Genomic DNA, 22,334 nt, shown 5'->3' with positions numbered 1-22,334 from the left:
ATTGAGTCAATTGGATTTGAACTACAGAACAAGATCAGTCAGTTTCATGAACGAAGCATTCAATTTTGTGAATTGCATCAACTGATTCATTGAAAAGATCCAACTCAAAACAGTGATTCAAATTGGACATCGTTACTTCTCTTGTGAATACTTTATTGAGAGCCGGGTCTGATATAGAATTTTTCAGTGAATCATAATGGACATATCAGTCTGTTTCTCAAACATACAGTACATGTGGCTTCAGAAGGTTTATTTATATAATGCACAAGTTAAACAGTATGAACTATTTCAATTATACTTTTATGGTACTTTGGCCTAATTTTTTTAAGCTTGAAAGCTCTTATTTGTAATGGCATGGAAAAACACAACCAGCATATTCTTTAAAATTTCTCCTTTTGTGAAAGATATATGCATTTGGTACAACATGAGGGTGAGTATATGATAACAGAGTTTTCACTTGTTTGTGAACTATTCCTTTAACTGGAATGTTATTACTATCTAACTGACAATTTTAAAAGTGTTTACAATCAACCTCTGATATGTTATGAATGGTGGAAAGTTTTTTTGGAGGAAACACACCCACACATACACAGACACACGCATTATGCATGTCTTCATACCCTAAGTCCTGACTCACTGAGCTATGAAACGAGGCCATGCTAATCTCGTATTAAATGTTTGTGCTTCCATAAATACCAAGTCTTTTCGCTTATTTGGGTTTTCCTCTTAGCATATGGCCCATTACCATAATGAAACATCACTGGTGGCCTGATAAACATTTTAGCTGTAAAAATCTCAAGAGCCAAATCCATGGAACTTTATCTGGGCTTTAATAAGCTATCTCAAATTCTACGTGGGATTCTGTTGGTTTAGCTGAGCTTAATTAGACCTCAGTGAGCTCAATAACTGGATTTCAGCAGGCTTTAATGGGATTCTATTGTGCTTGCTAACAGGTGTCTTGCGTTTGGCCCGTGAACCTCCAGGAATACTCACTGGAAATTAGCAGTAACCCTGCAGACTGATTTGTGTCTAAAACAGCTTCTTAAACAGTTGCTTTAAATGTTTGAGCTGACAAGGTGATGGGTTTGGTGTTGAATAGAGCCCAACCGATATGGGATTTTTTAGACCGATACCAATTTTAGAGGGGGAAAATTCACAGATTACCGATATGGTGGCCAATGTAGTTCATTTTTATGCTGGTCTCACCTGAAAGTGACCACAAATTTGTGGTATTCTTTTGACTTGACCTGCTAGATCCCTGGCTTATCTTTGCTTTGCATGTTTTGTAGACAACTACGTCACCATCTTTGGAGAAGTTGTCCCACACCTTACTGCCTGTGTGCTGTCACTTTTCAGCCATCTGTAGGTGATAGAGGAAAGAAAATTTGATTTAAGCTGACCATTTTTAAGATGGGTATTTTTTAAATGTAAAAAATATTGTTCTGAAAATGACCTAGTAACTATAGCTGTTAAAAAAATAAATGCAGTGGAAAAGGTACAATATTTCCCTCTGAAATGTAGTTGAGTGGAAGTATAAAGTAATAGAAAATGCCATGGTAATACTCAAGTAAAGTCCAAGTACCACTAAATTGTACTAAACTACAGTGTGGCAGCAGGGGCGGGGTCAAGCGTCCATTGGCGCATGTCAAATATTTCACCTCAACCTCCTGAAATTGTGCAGTGAGGTAGTCCCTGTGACGTTGGTTACGGCAGATCCAGAGAGATCGGGCCATAGGTGAATACAAAACAAAATAATATCACCCCGGTCACTTACGGAGACCACCTCTCACTGTATCAACTCGCAGATTTTGCCAAGTTGCAAGAGGAGTTTGCAGACATGTTTCCCCTCTACCGGGTCATGCGAACCTCATCCAGCACCAAATCGAGACTGAGCCGGGGGTGGTGGTATGTAGCCATTCCTACTGATTGCCTGAGCACAAATAGAAAATTGTCTGGGATGAATTGGATTCAATGCTCGATATGGGGGTAATGGAGGAATCCCACAGCGATTGGTCCAGCCCGGTTGTTCTAGTTCCTAAGAGCGACGGGTCTGTGTGGAATATGGAAAAGTCAATGCAGTGTCTAAATTTGACGCACACACAATGTCTTGCGTTAATGAGATGCTCGATTGGTTGGGCACTGCTCGATTTTATTCGACACTGGATTTGACAAAGGGTTATTGGCAGATCCCCTTGACACCAATTTCCTGTGAAAAAAACGGCTTTATCCACACCATTTGGATTACACCAATTTGTAACTCATCAGTTCGGTTTGTTTGGAGCCCTGGCTACATTTCAGCGTCTCATGGACCAAATCCTCAGGCTGCATTCAGCTTACGCTGCTGCCTACTTAGATGACATAATCATTTACAGCAATGATTGGCAGCAGCACATGCAGCATTGGTAGACATGTGTAAACTTTCACTCTTGGATACTTAATCATGGCTGATTGTGAGTAGTGAATTTCTACAGTGGCATCTGTAACTGAAAACTTTTGATTTTGAATGATGCTGCATCCACACCACTAGGTGTCACTGTTAGTCCAAGAAGACACAATCAAAAAGTTACTGAGTGCACCTTTAAATTGTATTGTAAGAAGTTTACTCTGACTCTGGCTGATGTAAGTGAGATGAGCGATTCAAATCAATGAAATACTGTGCAAACTGTTTACTAAAGAAAAGGTAAGGTTACGTATGTAACCCCGGTTCTCTGATAACAGGACTGAGGTATCTCACTATGGGTAAATGCCTCATGCATGAAACCATGGAAGCAATTTTTTAACACCATGTCTGTCTAATGACAGAAAAGTCACAGCAGTGACCAGGAAGACCTGCCTTCTCGATCTAAGCTGCTGTCACCTGCCTTTACATCATAAGAGCCAGCACACTCATCTAGATGCCTAACCGTGGCAAACGAGCATGCCAGGGAATGGTAGGCCAGTGGGTTTTACCCAGCAGAGGTGGTCCCATTGAGGTCCCCAAATCACCCCCAGTGCTAGCCGCGCTGGCCTCATACCCGTAGGTAGAAGGATCGAGGCAGGGAACCACTGGGGTGGCTTGCTTCCTTACGAAAGCGAGCCGCGACCGCAACGTTGCCATGGTCATGTCCTTGCAGCGAGGACATGATGCATCCACAAAAGCTGTCTCCGTGTGAGCAACTCCCAGACACGAGAGGCAGTGATCGTAATGACTGAAGCGCCCAGGGGCAGTCTCTGCAGAGAGGGGAGAAAGCCGCTGTAATGCGCCGTCAGAGATCTAGCAGAGATGAATAGGAAGCCATGGGAATTCAGCTCAGTGAACATTGACCGCTCGGCTCCGAAGAGAAAATCTGAATGAGCGGTTCACTCGCCAGCTCCTTTAAACCCATATATCCAGGGGAGAGGCATGCAAATACCACCTGCCAATTCCCATTGGCCTTTTATCAAAGATCAGAGGTGTCTCGGGCTCCCAAGAATGACCCCTAGTGCCACTTCATCGACACAACGTAGAGTTGTGCAGATAGAGAACTGCAAAATGATCTGATCCGTTGTTCTGAACGAAACACTCGATATAGATCGGAGTTCAGACCCAGATAATTTATTTCCTGAGATGGCACCAGACAGCTCTTTGTGTAGTTTATCTTGAAACCCAAGTTTTCCGTATGAGACACCAACATGTTTGTGTCTGTCTCTGCCTGTTGCCGTGATGGTGCACAGAGGAGCAGATCTTCTAAATATGCGGACACTCTGAGATCCACTCTCAGAGCCACCTCCTCAGGCTATTTCTTCCTCTAAAATCTGAGCTGATTCCCCCTCCTGTTGACATTAATACACTGTTGAAATGAGCAAATTGCAGTCGATAACCCCGTATTATCGTAGTTAATACCAGGGGTGAACTGCACATGCGCAGCAGCTCTGTGCTTTGACAGCGAGTAGCAGAGCTGGGTTTGGAGTTTTGATTTGAGTTTGTTTTTGGGTTTTGCTGTGCCCTCAGCTTGTAGCCTGGATGCACAGAATAATTGATTTATTTTGAATAATGTACAGATTTTGCTCTTATGGAAAGAGATTGGTACTTTTATTCACCAAAGTGACATTCAACTGATCACAATGTATAGTCAGGACATTAATAATGTGAAAAATTACTATTATAATTTGAATTTCTTAAACTACATCAAAGAGTTCTCATTAAAAAATCCTCAACGTGCAGCAATGACTGCTTTGCAGATCCTTGCCATTCTAGCTGTCAGTTTTTCCAGATACTTAGGTGAGATTTCTTCCCACACTTCCTGTAGCACTTGCCATAGATGTGGCAGTCTTTTCAGGCACTTCTCATGCACCTTACAGTCTAGCTGATCCCACTAAAACTCAATAGGGTTAAGAACCATAACACTCTTTTCCAATTAAATGTTTCTGAATGTCTGTGTTCTTTACCCACTCTAACATTTTTCTTTTCTTTTTTTTCTTCCAAAAGTTGCTTTTTTCTTTGCAATGCTTCCCATAAGGCCTGCACCCCTGAGTCTTCTCTTTACGGTTGTACATGAAACTGGTGTTGAGCAGGTAGAATTCAATGAAGCTGTCAGCTGAGAACATGCGATGTGTCTATAAAATAAGGTATAATATAATAAGGCACGGTTTTCAATAAAGCTGTTAATTAGGGACATTAATGTATGACACGAGTGTCCCAATTACCTATTACCTATGCTATTTGACACAAATATGTATGAGTAAACCAATATTCTAAATAATAAATGATAATAAATCATCCAATCATAAGAAAATATTATAAAAAATAATACAAAATAATAATAATAATACAGTTTAATGACTGGTAATACATATTTATAATTGGTAAATTTTGAGTGCAAAAGATGAATTCCTGAAGTAAAACATTTCTGAAATATTTTTTTCCTAGGGGAATCGATTTTTAACAATAACATAAATCTTATAAAGACAGACCTACCGTGAGTGAAAATTCCACTATTAAACACACACACACACATATGCTGTATATATATATAAAGTATATATTCACAGAGAACTGCTGGGCAAAGTCTAAATAAAAAATATATAAACATAAATATATTATGTTTTATAGTGGAATTCCTGGTGAACAACTGCCTGGGAATCCTGAAGAGAATGAACCACCAATCAGCGAGCCCAGTCTAATGACATATTGTTAATGACGTAATCGAGTCTGCCTACACTTTGCTCTCAAACAACTCAAAGACTACTGATAGCTTTCTATATACAGTATTGTGCAAAAGTTTTAGGCACTTGTGAAAAATGTTGCAAAGTGAGGACATCTTCAAAAATAATGACATAAATAGTTTTCATTTATCACTTAATGTCATACAAAGTCCAGTAAACAGAAAAAGAGCTAAATCAATATTCGGTGTGACCACCTTTGCCATTAAATCAGCACCAATTCTCCTAGGTACACCTGGACACAGTTTTTCTTGGTTGTTGGCAGATAGGATGTTCCAAGTTTCTTGGAGAATTCACCACATTTCTTCTATCTTTAGGCTATCTCAATTGCTTCTGTCACTTCATGTAATCTCAGACTGACTCTATGTTCAGTGAGGGGCTTTGTGGGGGCCATGACATCTGTTGCACTGTACCTGTTCTTCTATTCTATTCTTTTCTATTTGCAAAAGTAATGTTTGCAAGTCTAACATTTATATTTCCTATTGACACACTAATTTTAATTGTTTTATTATTAACACATTTTATGAAAACCCTGTTTAAGAAATTAATAGAAACAACTTTTCCAGAAACAAGATGCCTGAAAAAGAAGCACAGTTACACTATTTACTCACCATTGGCAGGTGTAGCAAAAAGTGTGGATTTTTTTTCATCCCTGATTGCACTCTATTTAGTAGAGATTATAAGATAATTGTGTTGATTAATATTTTAATACTCTGTTGTCTGTTGAGGGGACTTTCAGTGGAGTTGCATAGAATAAAAAGTAGCAACAACACAAACAATTATCCCTATGGTGAAGAACCTATAATTATATTCAGTTTTATGCCAAGAAAAAAAGAAATAAATCTAAATTCACTGTGTGCCATTTCCATACTGATGAACTTTAAAGGAGACAGAGAAAAGATGAAAAACCTACATTAACTTGCTCCAATATCAGATGCATTCTGTCTTCCTGTTTCTCTCTCCCTTCCCATCTCATCCTGTTGCCACGGCAGCATAATCTGGTTATAAGAGAAAGGGATGGATAGAGCAAATGTCATCTGAATCATTTAATATTTGTGTCAATACGTGCTTGAGTGCGTGAATGATAGAAAGAGCAGGAGAGAAATAATTTGTCGCAAAGTATCTAAAACCATTGGTTGATCTATGACTTAACTTCATCTTGAGCAAGCAATAAATGACATTTTCTGTGAGGACTAATGGTCAATAAAAAGTTAATAACAATGAATATTGCAAGTGAGTGTAATCCATTGCAACACTGTGACAGTTACTGATCTTACATATTGGATATATTCTGCTCAGATTTTTCCACAGTATATTTTTACTTAGAAAAGAAACATTCAGCAGCAGTTAGTATCAGCCCTCTAAGCTGACTCGACAACAGTGTGCTCATATTTAGGCCAGTACTTTATACAAGTATGCATATGGAGATATGGAGCATTGCCACACATGGTCCAGTTGAACATTCTTAACATACGTTCTTGTTTTACTGTGGCAGAAACAAACTCCAGTACTCAAGGGGGTGACAGAGTAACCTTTAAAAGTCTACGTCATTAAACTGGGTGTGCTTTTATTCAAATAAGTTGCTATAAATATATTGACTTCAATGCACGGAATCAAATGCTAGAGGCATCTGCATAGATGTATTGTGTAGATTATATTTTGGCTTTTAGTAGCCTAAAACAAGACTCTTGCTAGTGTGAAATTGCTTAATTTGTATTACTTTATTTATTTATTTACTGTTTTCTTACATACTGATTATGTACTCTTTGGAAGTTTCTTCAGCATGTGTGCATATTCTTCAGCAGATTGTCTCACTGCATTTTGTGTGCAGATCAGCAGTCTTAGTGGTGGTTATGTTTATGTTTATGCCACCAGCTCTACTCGACCCACTCCAAGCGGGATTCGAACTGGTGATCCCTGATATGGAAATCGAACACATTAACAAGGAGGCTATAAAGCCATGGCCTCTAGCCTCGGCCACTAGTGCATCTATGAAGGCCAGGAGAGTGAGGTTTACACAATGCACAGCTATCACATACCAGCTGGCTACTGTCACATTTATACATTTGTGATGTTCTTTACATGTGTATACTGCTGTTTGCATCTTGCTGTTTGCACTCACACATTTCAAAGAAGCATAGCTCTAGAGAGCCTCCACAGGCATCATGCATGAGGAATCATGTTTGTTTGCTTTGCTAAAGGGAATGCTGAAAAAGCCATACAGCTGGAATGCTCTCCTTTAAATCTGTTGGCACAGCAGGATAAGTTAAATCATTCATCTGATACAAAGAACAAGATTTCACACTAGTATAAGCCTTTCATCTTCATATCTTATCATATATTTACAATGTACCAGTCCAAAAGTGTTAAAACGTCATCAAATATTCAGCAACAATTGACCACTCCTGCATTTGTCTTTTAAATCCTGCCAAAATGTCTTGGTCTGTTATTGGCACAATCATGACTGTTGGATGACGGCATCTCTGGAGTCTTAATTGCATGATGTTTATGTGTGAGTGGGCAGATAATGAATTGCATTCTGCTGTGAGGTAAGTTCAGCATCCTGTGAACACAGACCAAGGCCTGTGCTTATCATTCATCCATCCGTTCATCCATACACCATCTGTGTGTGTGTGACGAATCTAGATTTGACACTGATGTTTGTGTTGCACCACAGGGCAGGCACAGAGAGCAGATCTGTCAAAACACACACGGTCTGGCATGCATATATGAGGGTTATATGTGTGAATAGCATCAATGACCCATGATTTCAGAAAGGACAGCTAGTGGAAACGGCCCCTTTCATGCAGCTTTGAAATGTGTGTGTGTATTACAGAGTGAAAGCGTTTGGTAGACATGCAAAGAGACATGTAGGATAAGAAGGAGCTAGAAAAAAGAAGGATAGACTGTCAAGCTTGTGGATTTTCTCTTTGTAAGAGTGAACAGGTGCATTTGTGTGTATGTTGCAGGGTGGGATAAGGACAGAGTAAGAGGCTCAAAGAACAGTGGCACTGAAAGACTGTCAGAGTAGAGCTAAAGTAGACTTACTCAACTGACAGAAGAAGACATGGAGAGAATTAGGGAGAGACATGGCGTTTCTGACTGGTTTGCGTGTAGAGAGAAGACTCAGCACTCCAATTTTGTGTGTGTGTGTTTGCTGTTGAGTTAAGACCTTTGATGGAGAGAGATTTTGATGGTTTTATTTAAAGGATAGTTCACTCAAAATGAAAATTTAATTCTTAAGTCTCAGTCACGATGACCTTTTGTGTTCCGTGGAACACGATATTAGGCAGAAAAAAACCTGACAACCTCGGACTCCATTTGAATGCTTCCTTTTTTCATACAATGAAAGTGAATGGTGACAACTGAGGCTTTAAGTTCTTAACATTCTGCCTAACAAAAAAAAAGTCATACTGGTTTGGAACAACAGTGCAATTAATTATGTAAAAAATAAGGCATTCAATATTACCGCAAATAATCATGTCCCAGACCTTATGGAATATTGCTACCTTCAGAGCAAGTAGCCTACCACCTGTTTTCTGTAGGGGGCAGTAAGACAAACTCCAGCTGTATAGGCAACACATAGCTTTACTATACGTAGAACAAACCACACTTACCGAAAGTAGACTGCACAAGATGAATCTTTCTCAGTTTCTCAAATAACTATACAGTACAGTGTATGCAATTAATTCAATTAAACTAATTAATCAGTTGACAGCTCTAATTTCTTTAAATTTAGTAACTGTAATCTGATTACATGAGTCAAGTCAAGTGGTTTTTATTGTTGTTCAACCATATACAGTTAGTACAGTACACAGTGAAATGAGACAACGTTCCTCCAGGACCATGGTGTTACATAAAACAACATAGGACAAACACAGAACCACATGAGACTACACAGACTAAATAACAAACCTACATAAAGTGCACGTGCAATCGTGTGCAAAAAGTACAGGACAGTACAATAAATTACTAAAATTTACAGGACAATAGGCAGAGTGAGAGACAGTGCAGCGTCGACCAGTACACAGTAGTGCAAAAAGATGACAGTTTCTAAAAATGCCAAATTTAAACATAACATACTATGAGATGAGTGTTCTGTGCACATAGCAGTTATTGAGGTAACAGCCAGGTGTAAAGTGACAACAATTAAAGTGCAACTCAGGACATGTGTGTGTGTGTGTGTGTGTGTGTGTGTGTGTGTGTGTGTGTGTGTGTGTGTGTGTGTGTGTGTGTGTGTGTGTGTGTGTGTGTGTGTGTGTGTGTGTGTGTCAGTCCAGTCTCTGAGTATTCAGGAGTCTGATGGCTTGGGGGAAGAAGCTGTTACACAAGCTGGCCGTGAGGGCCCGAATGCTTCGGAACCTCTTGCCATACCTTGTTGCTTTGCAGATGCAGTGTTTTTTGTAAATGTCTTTTATAGAGGGAAGAGAGACCCCGATGATCTACTCAGCTGTCCTCACTATCCTCTGCAGGGCTTTGCGGTCTGAAATGGTGCAAGTCCCAAACCAGGCAGTGATGCAGCTGCTCAGGATGCTCTCAATAGTCCCTCTATAGAATGTAGCGAGGATGGGGGGTGGGAGATGTGCTTTCCTCAGACTTCATAGAAAGTAGAGATGCTGCTGGGCTTTCTTGGTAATAGAGCTGGTGTTGAGGGACCAGGTGAGGTTCTCCGTCAGGTGAACACCGAGGAATTTGGTGCTCTTGTCGATCTCCACAGAAGAGCCATCGATGTTCAGAGGAGAGCGGTCACTCTGTGCTCTACTAAAGTCAACAACCATCTCTTTTGTTTTGTCCACATTCAGGGACAGGTTGTTGGCTCTACACCAGTCCGTTAGCCACTACACCTCCTCTCTGTATACTGACTCGTCGTTCTTGCTGATGAGACTCACCACGGTCGTATCATCGGCAAACTTAATGATGTGGTTCGAGCTGTGCATTGCTGCACAGTCGTGAGTCAGCAGAGTGAACAGCAGTGGACTGAGCACGCAGCCCTGGGGGGCCCCAGTACTCAGTGTGGTGGTGGTGGAGATGCTGTTCCCGATCCGGACTGACTGAGGTCTCCCAGTCAGGAAGTCCAGGCCCAGCAGGTTCAGCTTTCCAATCAGGTGCTGAGGAATTATTGTGTTGAATGCTGAGCTGAAGTCTATGAATGGCATTCGAACATATGAGTCCTTTTTATCTAGGTGGGTGAGGGCCAGATGGAGGGTTGTGGAGATGGCGTCGTCTGTTGAATGGTTTGGATGATACGCGGACTGCAGTGGGTCTAGTGAGGGGGGCAGCTGGGTCTTAATGTGCCTCATGATGAGCCTTTCAAAGCCCTTCATGATGATGGGTGTGAGTGCGACGGGACGGTAGTCGTTGAGGCAGGACACTGAAGACTTCCTTGGCATGGGGACGATGGTGGTGGCCTTGAAGCACGTTGGAACGACGGTGCAGCTCAGAGAGATGTTGAAGATGTCGGTAAGAACATCTGCCAGCTGGTCTGCACATCATACTCTTAGCACTCATTCTGTGCTTCAAACCTAGCATAGAAGTCATTCAGCGCATCTGGAAGGGAGGCATCTTTGTCACAGGCAACTGATGTTGTCCTGTAGTTGGTGATGGCCTGGATGCCCTGCTACATGCGCCGCGTGTCGCCACTGTCCTGGAAGTGGCGCTTTGCCTCACTGATGGCCCAGGACAATTTGGCCCTCGCTGTTCTTCGGGCAGCCTTGTCGACTGCTCTGAAGGTGGAGTCTCGGGTCCTCAGCAGCGCACACACCTCAAAGGACACACCGAAGTCATCCACGGCTTCTGGTTGGAGCGTGTGGTGATGGTCTTGGAGAAGGTGACATCATCAGTGCACTTACTGATGTAGCTGGTCACTGATGCTGTGTATTCCTCCAAGTAAGTAGAGTCGCCATATGTTGCAGCCTACCTGAACATGTGCCAGTCAGTACACTCACTGAAGAGCAGAGATGGCTCCTGCTGGCCAGGTCTTCACCTGCTTCTGGAGCGTTTTGTGCGTCTGATGAGCGGTCTGTATGCTGGAATTAGCATAACAGAGATGTGGTCTGAGTAGCCAAGGTGGGGGCAGCCTGCGCCCGGTACGCGCCTGGGACGTTTGTGTAAACAAGATCAAGCGTGTTCGCATCTCTCGTTGCAAAGTCCATATACTGATGGAATTTAGGGAGCACTGTCTTGAGATTCGCATGGTTGAAATCTCTGGCGACAATAAACAGTCCGTCAGGGTGAGCGTTCTGCAGTTCGCTCAAAGCCCCATACAGTTCACAGAGCGCTTCCTTAGCGTTAGCGCTGGGGGAATGTAAACTGGTTATAATGACAGTGGTGAATTCCCTTGGTAAATAAAAAGGTCTGCATCTAACTGTCACAAACTCCACCAGCGATGAGCAGTAACTAGAGACTAGCATGCATAGAGTTATTGCACCATTCTGTGTTGATGTAAACACACAAGCCACCACCGCGAGTCTTACCGCACAGAGCTTAAAAAAAAATTTTTAAACATGAGTTTAAAAAGTAATTTGTTACACATTTTTTAAAATAATTGCTATCACAGTCACTACTTACTTGAAATATGTAATCCAATTACACCCAACACTGTCCCTAAATGATCACAGAATAAAACATTTTGGGTGAACTCTCACTTTAAGCTCTTGTGGTTTCAGCCTGTGGAGTGCCAGGAGGAACACATGATGGGTGCCTATTCTCCTGCCTCCGCTCTGGAATCTTTCCATACTGGTTACATGCATGAAAGTGGAAAAGAAAAAGAAAAGAAGGGAAAGGTTTCCTTAGTGCTTCAGAGAAGCTTGGTGTCATCTTAATATGTGTGTATCAACTGGTACTGGCAATGCTTGCATCCAACATTCTCATTTCAAAATCCAAATCAATTAAGGAGAATGAATCACTATGCTATTATTATAACTGTCAGATTCACTTCTTACTTACAAAGACAAAGAGAAACAAATGAAGCGCCTGCTGTCTGCTCCTCCCTTTCCCTAAGGGGCCCCACTTCAAGCATATTCTCTCTCAGCATCTCACTCTTTCTCATTTTGCTTATTTCTTCTATCCTTCTTTCTCTCGTTTTATGTTCTCCTTTTGTTATCCTACTTTTTATTTCTGTCTCTCACATTAATATCCGTCTCTTTCTCTTGTACTCTCCCTCTCACTCTTTCTGCACCACCTCTACCTTAATAATTAAGATTTTACAGTTTGCTTGCAAACTGCCAAGTATCCATTTATTCACACGTTCACATGTGCAAAACAGTTGGCATGAACTTTTATTCATTAAGATTTATAATTGCAACACTGTGCAATTAGTATTTGAGAATGGCTGTATAATGGTTTGTATAATTATGGCAGGACAATATTGGCATCCCTAATGCTACACACATATCCACAAAAATACAACTTCCTCTAGTTTCCTCTCTCACTTATCCATGATGTGCTGACACATTCAAATTGACTGAGCAAAAGCAAGAGGGGGAGGAGAAATGAACAAAGAAAATGGAAGTATATCCATCCAATTATTTCCTCCCTGGGGTCCAATAATTCTTGTAGATTGTATTCACATAGATTGTATTGTGTTGTGTGTATTAGAAAGAGTGAGAGCGCATCAGAGACATCAGATGTTTGTATGTTAATGTGATTTCCCTGTGCTTCTGTTGAACGAATGTGAAACGGCCTTGACCTGCATCAGCAAACTGTCATCTATAATTCATAATGATGTTACTATTTAGTCCATTATAACACCAACCTGTGCATGAGGGAGTATCTGCATTGTTCAACTTTTTTTAACCATTGAGAGAGGTGTGGGTGTGAGAGATATCTGTATGTGCTCATTTATAATTAAGCAATGTCACATGAGCAAGAGTGCTGTTGTTTCACAGGAAAATCAAAACTAAGCTGATATTCAGTACAACAGTGCAATATGTGATATTATCGAGTATGATATTGCGTTTATGCAGCAGTTCTATAAACAATAAGTTAATACTGAGTAACTTTCACATTACATTTCAGACACAACATGGCCAAGTATAGTTTTTGCTGCGTTAACAAAAATAGTTTAAATCAAATCCAAACAGTGATGCATCCCAGTGCTGTTATACACACTTGGAACGCTGCTTGACCAATCAGTTATATGACCTGGAACTAACTGTTGTATAATAAACTACTGAATTCTCTGTTCTGTTCATCTAGGGGGTGCTACAGGCAACAGAAGGCATCTCCATGAGGAGCGGTAGAAGATGCCGGAACTGCCAGCGCTCCTGCTGTCGATTTACTTCCGCTTCCTGTTAGTTACCGTGGTTACAATGCCGCCTTCTTCCCTGAGCCAGACTCCGGTTCTGTCATCCGTTCGGATGGGTAAGTTACGCACATATGAACATTAACCTCATTAACCTCAGTTAAAGGTAGTTTGAAACTTAAAAGAAACACATCTTGAGACCCCTACACTCTGCTCCGTCCAGGTGTCTTGGATGAGCTGTTTGTTTGTTGACTATAGCTGCACATTGCCTGTACAGCTGGAATTGCACTGACTGCCCCCTGCTGTCTGAGACTCACAAAAACATGGAGGTTGCATTTCAAGCTTAAATTACTCCATTGGTAGGAAAATTCCTTATTAACGTGGCGTGATTGCATTATTTTTGTAACATGTTTTTTTTTTTTTTAGAGAAATAATAACTCTGAATTAACATGTTAAATCGACAGCCGTATTTGCAATATATGGTGGACAGACCTTCTATCGTTCTTTAAATGTTCTGCTTAGCCTTGCTTAGTAGGGCCCAAGCACTGTAAGTGCGGAGGCCTTATTGTTTTTCTAAGGAGTAATGTTAAAATTCTTCTTTTCAAGGTTTCAGGGGTCTTTGGGTTTCCCTTCACATGCTCAAAAACTCCTGAAAATTTGCATACACATCAGAATCTTCGGCCATTAGAGCTTGGCAAAAGTTCACATGGGGGGGGGGGGGCTCTCTGCCGGACCCTTGAAAATGTGATTTTTGGGAGGCTCTATATTACATGCCTTTTCGCCTACAGTCTCCAAACTTTCTACACATATAGATCTCAACAAGCTGAACAACTTTCACCCTCATAGTTATGGCTCTGCCCAACAGGAAGTCTTCCATGTTGCATTATTTGAAAAATGCATGCTCTGGAATTTGAAATACTACTCCTTGGGAGTATTCATGCCAAGACATTGAAGATGCTAAATTGCAAACAGATTTTTGATATTTCAAACGGAGTTGCCATGGCGAGGCAATAAATTAATGCTGAAAAATATAAAAGAGGAAGTGCTCATATCTTCAGCATTCATTGTGTGGTTTAGATCAAAATTGAGATTTATGTTTAGTATTGGAGGCTGATCACATGGATAGGACTATTGTGGGGCACAATCATAGTGCCACCAACTGGCAGCAGGAAGTGTGGAACTTTTTACTGACTTTGGATAGCACTCTTATTTTTATCTGAACTGCTTCAAATTTTTATGAATAATGTCAAGACAGTACAGATTTTAAATGATGAAGGAATTTTCGATATCTTAACTACTGTTGCCATGGCAATGCATTAAACACTGATCATTGATCTGATCATTGCAAACACCATAAAGCTTCTGGCTTCTGTCTACTGCCAGTTTGAGTTCTTAATAGTGCAGCATAGACATATGACAGAGCACAAGTATCAGTTTCTTGAAATGGAAATGACAGTTACACATCCTAACGTACCCAAACAACAACCGGTTAGCTGTTCACAGTGATGTGTGTGCAGTAGCCACTAATTATTATCCTGAAGACCGCAGATAGTCAACTTTGCTGCAGGGTGAAAGAAAATACACTTAGCTTACAAGCTACATAAACTCCTCTCACTCACCTGCACAGGCGAAGTGGTCACCTCTCCTCTCCTCTCTTTCCCCTTTTATCCGGACAATAATGTCGTTTTATACTGAGACAAAACACAACAGACTCCAGCGGTTTTCCAGAATACCAGGTTAACGGCCTACTGGTTGTGGGTACATGACGTGTAAATGCTCCGCTGGTGACCGTCCTGTATTTATTTACATTTCCCCGGGTGGCCCACTGAAACAGGAGTGAACCAGCCACACGAATTCAGCAGGAAGTGAGGCCCTTAAAACGGTCTTTGAAAAAATCAGTTTACATTTACACTTCAAATTTGTTTATGCATTGTTTTAATTTTTTTTTGTTTTAATTTCCACCAGGAGGAAATGGGCCCACGGTGCTTGGGCCCATTGATTGCTGCTTACATCTATATTTATTACATTATTATTACTGTTTTGTTACTTTGTTACATAAAAAAATTTAAGCCCCGTTTATAGAATTATAGTTAAAGCACATTTTATTTTCATAAATACACTCAAAAATATGTTTAAGATTTACACATTTCAATTCCAAAATCAAACAAATTGAGTAATTTGTAATAAAATTAAATAAAAAACTACATATTTTAAGGTTTAATATATATATATATATATATATATATATATATATATATATATATATATATATATATATATATATATATATTATTATTATTATTATTTATTATTGGACATAGAGAGTTCTTTTGAATGATTAATTTTATTGGATACCTCATGTATAAGCATTTAAAAGTCAGTTCCTTTATAACACTTTTATCTATGCTTGTGATGATTTTTTTTATTGCTCTGTCTCTGTCTGTCTCCCTCTGTCTTTCTTTTCTTTCTCTCTTTCTCTCATTAGCTGCTATTCTGGATGACAGTTCTGTCTGTGGCCGTGGGGAGCGTTTAGCTTTAGCATTAGCACGTGAAAGCATTAACAGTGTAATGGAGGGCCCAGCTCGTGTGGAGGTTGACATCTTTGAACTCCAGAAAGACTCGCAGTATGAGACTACAGATACTAGTGAGTCAAACTTTAAAATGCACACACACACACACACAACCACATTGTTGCACACTGAACAGAAAGGGTTAAGAGACTTTAAGGAGAAATACAGAGGAAATTTGATAAAGAGGACTGAAATGCTCTGTTATTATCTGCCATAGTGTGCCAGATTCTGCCAAAGGGTGTGGTCTCTGTAATTGGCCCTGCCTCCAGCCCTGCCTCTGGTTCCATAGTCAGTCACATATGTGGGGAAAAGGAGGTGAGCTTCATTTGCATATTCTATTGATGTTTGGTTTTGTGTTAATACACCAATATCACTAAATGTTTCTCTCTCTCACTTCTTTGATCATCCTTTTACTCTTTCATCTCTAAAATGTGCTCTTTTTTTAGATCCCACATATTAAAATTGGTCCAGAGGAGACTCCACGGCTTCCTTACCTGCGCTTTGCATCTGTTACTCTGTATCCTAGCAACGAAGACCTAAGCCAGGCCATTGGAGCCATCCTACACTCATTCAGCTACCCATCGGCTAGTCTGGTCTGTGCTAAGGCTGAATGTGAGTCCAAGATCTCTGCCCTAGCCATCAGTTGTTCTGGTTTTTCCCTCATGCTTGAATATGTAAATTTATTTCACATGAAGAGCACATGCTTTTTTTGCATAGATTACTTAAATTACTAGATAGTAGTGGAGTCATCAGAGAAAGTGTTACTTTAAACAGAAAACAGATCATTTAAAACATTTCACAGATGTGGCCAATATTTATGTATATATATTTATATATAAATCAATGTTTCCTCACCACCAATTTCCCATTCAAGCTTCTTCTCTCTGCAAACATTTAAAGGTGCTGAAAGCCAGACCAAGCCACTGAATTAAACACACCCCTCTTTCCAAAACCCCACCCTAAAAAGATACTGTTGTACCGTTGAGACTTCTATAAACCAAGATGGGAGCAGAAGAGCAGCAGCACATTATCTCAGTGTTGGCAGTGTTGTCAAAAGCAACAGCAGCAAAAGGGTGTTGTAGGGGGTAACAGCTGGGTCCTTAATATTAATTTTGAGGAATAAAAACTTGAAGTCAGGTTTGCATTCAATAGAGCAGTCCCATTTAGCATTTTCAGAAAGACAGAAGGAGAAGAAGCAAAAAGAGAAAGAAAAAAGTACCCATTCAAAAACATTCAGAAGCAATATGCAAATGTAATTACAGAAGTCACAGTACAACACTTTCTAAGATTCTGATAGGTCACTTCAAACATTTTAGCACTTTACAAATATGGTCTGTTTCCACCTTCATACAACAAATAGATAGCCATAAAATGTATCAAGTTCCCATCATTGGTTTTACAGAACTTATGTGCAGATGTCATGGGTTAGCTATCAGTTATTACTACTCCTTTTTCTCTCCATCATGTAGGTACCAAGGAGAGCAATTAAAATCCTTGAGGTTTTTGACTATGGCAAAGTTACATGTTATAGGGCACCATAAGCAATCCAAACACTGAATGAGTTAAACATTACAACTGGTAGATTATTTCTCCTCAAGGATGGGAGGCCTTCTCCCTATATCTGGGTGGAATGCAGCCTCCTCACCATCTGTGGGAAATTAGGACAGAGCATGGAGAAAGAGAACACACACATAGTCAAGGCCTAATAAGTCACAGTAAAATCATAAAGAAATTTGATGTTTCAATTCAATGATTACATGAGGTAACTATGTTGGATGCAATGGTTGCTTTTACGAACCATAAAAAAACATGGATAATAATAAGATCATAACTAAAATCTTCCTCTCATTCAATTATTCATGATTTAATTAAAATAGTTTCAAATGGTTATAGAATGGGTGATTAATTATGTAATAATTATAACATATATATATATATTTGTCAATAAATGCAGTACAATATAACTTCTTATTTTCCGGGAGCCAGGCTAAATGAATAATCATTGTTATTGCATTCCTGGCATCAAGAGTCAGACCCTCAGTCACCCCTCAGATTACATACATGTTACTTGCACCTTATTGTAAAAGGAAAATAGATATTGATTAATATAATAAGAATAAATGAGGATGATAAAAGATGAGATAACTTGTAAGAGTAAAAGGGAATTGAATATTCACCCCTTCAGATAGCAATGGGATTTCTGAGTCTGATACCGATTTTAGAGGGGGAAAATTCACTGATTACCGATATGGTGGCCAATATAGTTAATTTCTGAAATGAAAACAAACATTTCTATGTGGATTGGGCACCAGTTTTGCACTGATATGACTATGCAAAGTTACTCAGAAGGCTGCTTTCTTAAACAACTATTTTAATCAAAGAATATTTTACATTATTATTATACATTGTCAACAAATTCTATAAATGAACACTGAGAAAATAAAGAATAAATAAAAATACAATAAATAGCTTAAAAACACCAGTACTGTATGTTCAGTATCAGTCAGTTGCTGACCATTTAAATAAAGAATAAATATAAATAAAATAAATAGCTAAATAAACATCAGTACTGTTTAGTATCAGTCAAATGCTGACCATTAAAATAAAGAATGAATAAAAATAAATTAAATAGCTAAATAAACATCAGTAGTACTCTTTAGTATCAGTCAAATGCTGACTATTTTAATACTGGCAGTCAATTATTGGCAGGTTGTAAAAGAAGAAGCATTTACTGTACACCTGCCGAGTCAAGAGATAAACAGCGTGTTACATCGTATTCTGCTATTCAAGTTCAGGGCAAACATTCAATGGTGGAAAACCAGACTTTTAAATATTACATTTTATAAATGCAATGACTGGAATTGTTCGGTTGAATCCTGAACAAAACAGTTTGTACATATTTACACATTAGCTTCCATTCAGGTGATAAGCAAAGAAAGTACCTACGTGGTTAGCTAGTTAGCTATAAGCTCATTGTTATGGATAGTAAAAGATGGACCAGCACTGCGTCTCACCAACTAGGTAACAACATAGCATAAAATCAACACTCAACAGCCACAATCCACCACCGCACCGTTGTCTGCTGAGCTGCAAAAAGATGCTCTGATGTTTACCTTTCAATCTGCTACATTACTTAATACACTGACAAACTATAGCTGGCTAACAGAAAACAGACATGAGTGACATGGTTGTCAGGGACAGGGTTAACGTTATATTAGTTATATTGAAAAGTGAAAATGATGGGGTCATTGTTTATTAACTTTCCAGTATGTATTTCACAAACTAGTTAGCAACTTACAGAGAAGACACCGCTCAACTCCACACTGCTTAACTCCGCCATGTCTGCAGAGCCACACTCAGTTCAGAGTCAGCTCTGTAAACAGTGGAGTCGGAGCGTTATATCGATACCGATATATCGGTTGGGCACTACTGTCAACTAACAACTGCTTATGAATCTGAAAATGGCATTTAACTGTTTCTGCTCTGGCACTCTCAGCTTTCTCCTTCCCATATATGGGCTGCTCTTTAAATGTATAAAATGATTGACAGGCAGAAAGCTCCTCAATGCTTTCTGATTGACAAACAATCTTACAGCATCGTTTTACAGTCTAGTGCTATCATAGAGACAGGTCTGTTAAGGACACCTAATTCAATGATATCTGTCAGGTAAAAAGGAAATGTCTGCTAGCTATTCCATAAAAAAATTGCTGAAAAGCACCTTAAGTGTGAGATCAATGCTGAATCAGTGTCAGACTGTTGGAATATGAATTTAAGGCTGATGAGCAAGATGTAATTACAAAAAGTTCTCAAGTACATGCTCTGATAATGACAATGCAGTGCTTCCTTACTGCAAGCACATACAAATTCTTTGCTCCATAGTGTAATAGGTAGCTGTGCCAATAACACATACTACTAGGCTATTACACTGCATGTAACTGGACAGCATAACGTTCACCTCATGTGAGAATAAATCTCCACCCTACAGTGCATGTTAATCTTCACTTGGATGTTTATGTGTGTTAGAGAGGGCATCGCTACATAGTGCTCAGCTCTGACCCAGTTGGCTGCACTATGGTTGCTATGGCAGCAGAGTAGGTGCAACTTGCCACTCATCATGCTCATTTAAAATGGTAGCAAGAGATGGATAGAGGAGGACTTGCTGCTGGGCCAAAGCTTCTTGTTAAACATATTGAAAGCAATTCTGCATGCCTGTTATGACCTGACTGTTTTCACATGTGATGTGTGTCTATTTTACATTGTTGCATTTTTCTTGGCATGCTCTCACTTTACTTTAGAGCACTTGATGATTATCTAATCAAAATAACAAAATATGCATTAAATTCAGGAGAAAACACTGAACAATGATGACAGTTGACATACTGTATAAATATGGAATAATGACAGAATTAGATCAATTTATTTTAGGTTTGCATTCACTTGAACTTGCGGGAAACAAAAAGTGCATTGTAACTACAGCAAAAAAAAATGTAAAAATATTTTATTTCCTATACTTTAATATCCCCACAAATCAGAAAGATTCAACCCACCCAGCAAGACTATATGCTGTGGTGTTATAGCCTACTGAACCAACATCTATAAAAACGCCAGATAAATGCTTTTCTATTGATATGCCAATACTGCATATTTCTCAACTTTTTCATAACCTAAGTCTACATTTAAAGGCACAACTTACCAAATTTATAAACGCTATACAGTTATATATGTTAATAATCAGCATACATTTTAGCACAATCAGCTCCGTGCATGGCATGCAAATCCCTTTGAGGAGTCAGTTGTTGTTCATAAATGTTTGGCAAAAGTGAAACATTGGTCGGCTTCTGTGTGTTCAAATGCAAGTAATCCTTATTGCCATTCATTTATGTAACACTGATGCCACACAATTCCTGTTAGCTTCAGCTGGTTGTCCTCTTCAGTGGTGACATCTTGTCTATTAGTCCTTGTCTGTCAAAGTAAACAAACATTGAAGGAAGGACTACACATTTGCTTAAACACTTAAGAAGCCTTTTTTCAACATGATTTTTGTCTCCTGCAAAAATAAGCTCTGCTCAAAAACCTAGTGAGCTGCCACACTGTCTATTCTGCCTACATAGGCAGTTGCCTTCTAAAGCAGCATCACAACCACCACAAAACCTCATAAGTGCATTTGGAATGCTCTACATAGTGTGCAATGTAATAGCGCTCAGCAAGGAAGAATGTATTGAGTGGCAGTTGACGTTAGTGTTGGGGCTTCCTTCAGGAGCGGGTTTGGTTATTAGCAATGATTAATAATTATCATAGATAATGATGGAGGGAATGAGATTTTGTGTTGATGTAGTGACACTAGGGGTTGCACTTGGGAACCCCAAACACCTCTAATGTTTGAGAAAAGGCCAATGTGAATTGCAGAGTGGAATTTGCATGCCACTCACCTGGACATACGTGTATAAAAGGAGCTGGCCCACAACCACTCATTCAGGTTTTGTGCTGAGGTGCCAAGACAAGGTCCCGGCCATTTCAGCGTGTAGTTCAGTGTTGTGGCAGGAGGGACACAATGTCTCATTCCCTCCATTAGGGAACGGATGTTACAAAAGTAACCAAGAAGCTCCCTATCTGTCACTCACTCAACGTTGTGTGTCCCTATACAAAACGCTACAACTAGCCGAACTGTGTTACGAGGACTGGCTGTGAGAGATGGGCAAACTGTTGCATGCCTCATATCCAGTGCACCCGGCCATCACTTAACCTCCCCCAACGCTCTTACGACCGTCTCCCGCACCGTGGAGATAAGTCGACTACCCAAAAATGGGGACAGGCTGCCCCAGCTGTGGCCTCTTCTCTTTTTTCTCCCCAAAAAGAATGGAAATTGTTCAGCTGGGAGCCATAAGTGTCTGCATTGGGGAGGTGTTCCTTCCCAAGGGGAAAACACTGTGGAGACCACACCCTTCCCCAATGGGAGGTAATTATGTAGAAATATCTCTCATTGTCATACAGAGTTTTGAACAGTGGCAGAGGGGGCTCTGCCCAAGGAAGACGTGGGTTTACCAACGGGGAAACCGTCTTGCAGAAGATACATCACACAGGGTTACATACAGGCAATCAGTGCATGTGGAGCACCTACCCCAGTACAGGGCCTATTTAGCACACGTACTGGGTCAGCATCGAGTTTCTCCGCAAAATCACCTGCCACAGGGCTGAGGAGGAAGGACATCCAGGGTCCACGACTTCGTGAACATGGCTGGGGGATAAAAAGCGACCTGACAACACACGGGACAAAACCGTCTCAACCCGGAGATTGTAGAACTTTGCAAAGGTGTTGGGTGTTGCCCAGCCTGCTGCTCTGC

General features: G+C 40.1%; 1 pseudogene; it reads left to right on the top strand.

Moving 5' to 3' along the window:
- The window catches only part of LOC127658347 (glutamate receptor ionotropic, kainate 5-like), an 87,209-nt pseudogene that overhangs the window by 37,482 nt on the left and 27,393 nt on the right, over positions 1 to 22,334 (top strand).

Source organism: Xyrauchen texanus, chromosome 17, assembly GCF_025860055.1.
Source record: "Xyrauchen texanus isolate HMW12.3.18 chromosome 17, RBS_HiC_50CHRs, whole genome shotgun sequence".
Lineage (NCBI taxonomy): Eukaryota > Metazoa > Chordata > Actinopteri > Cypriniformes > Catostomidae > Xyrauchen > Xyrauchen texanus.
Note: the sequence above shows the minus strand (reverse complement) of the source record. Positions and strands in the feature narration are given on the sequence as shown.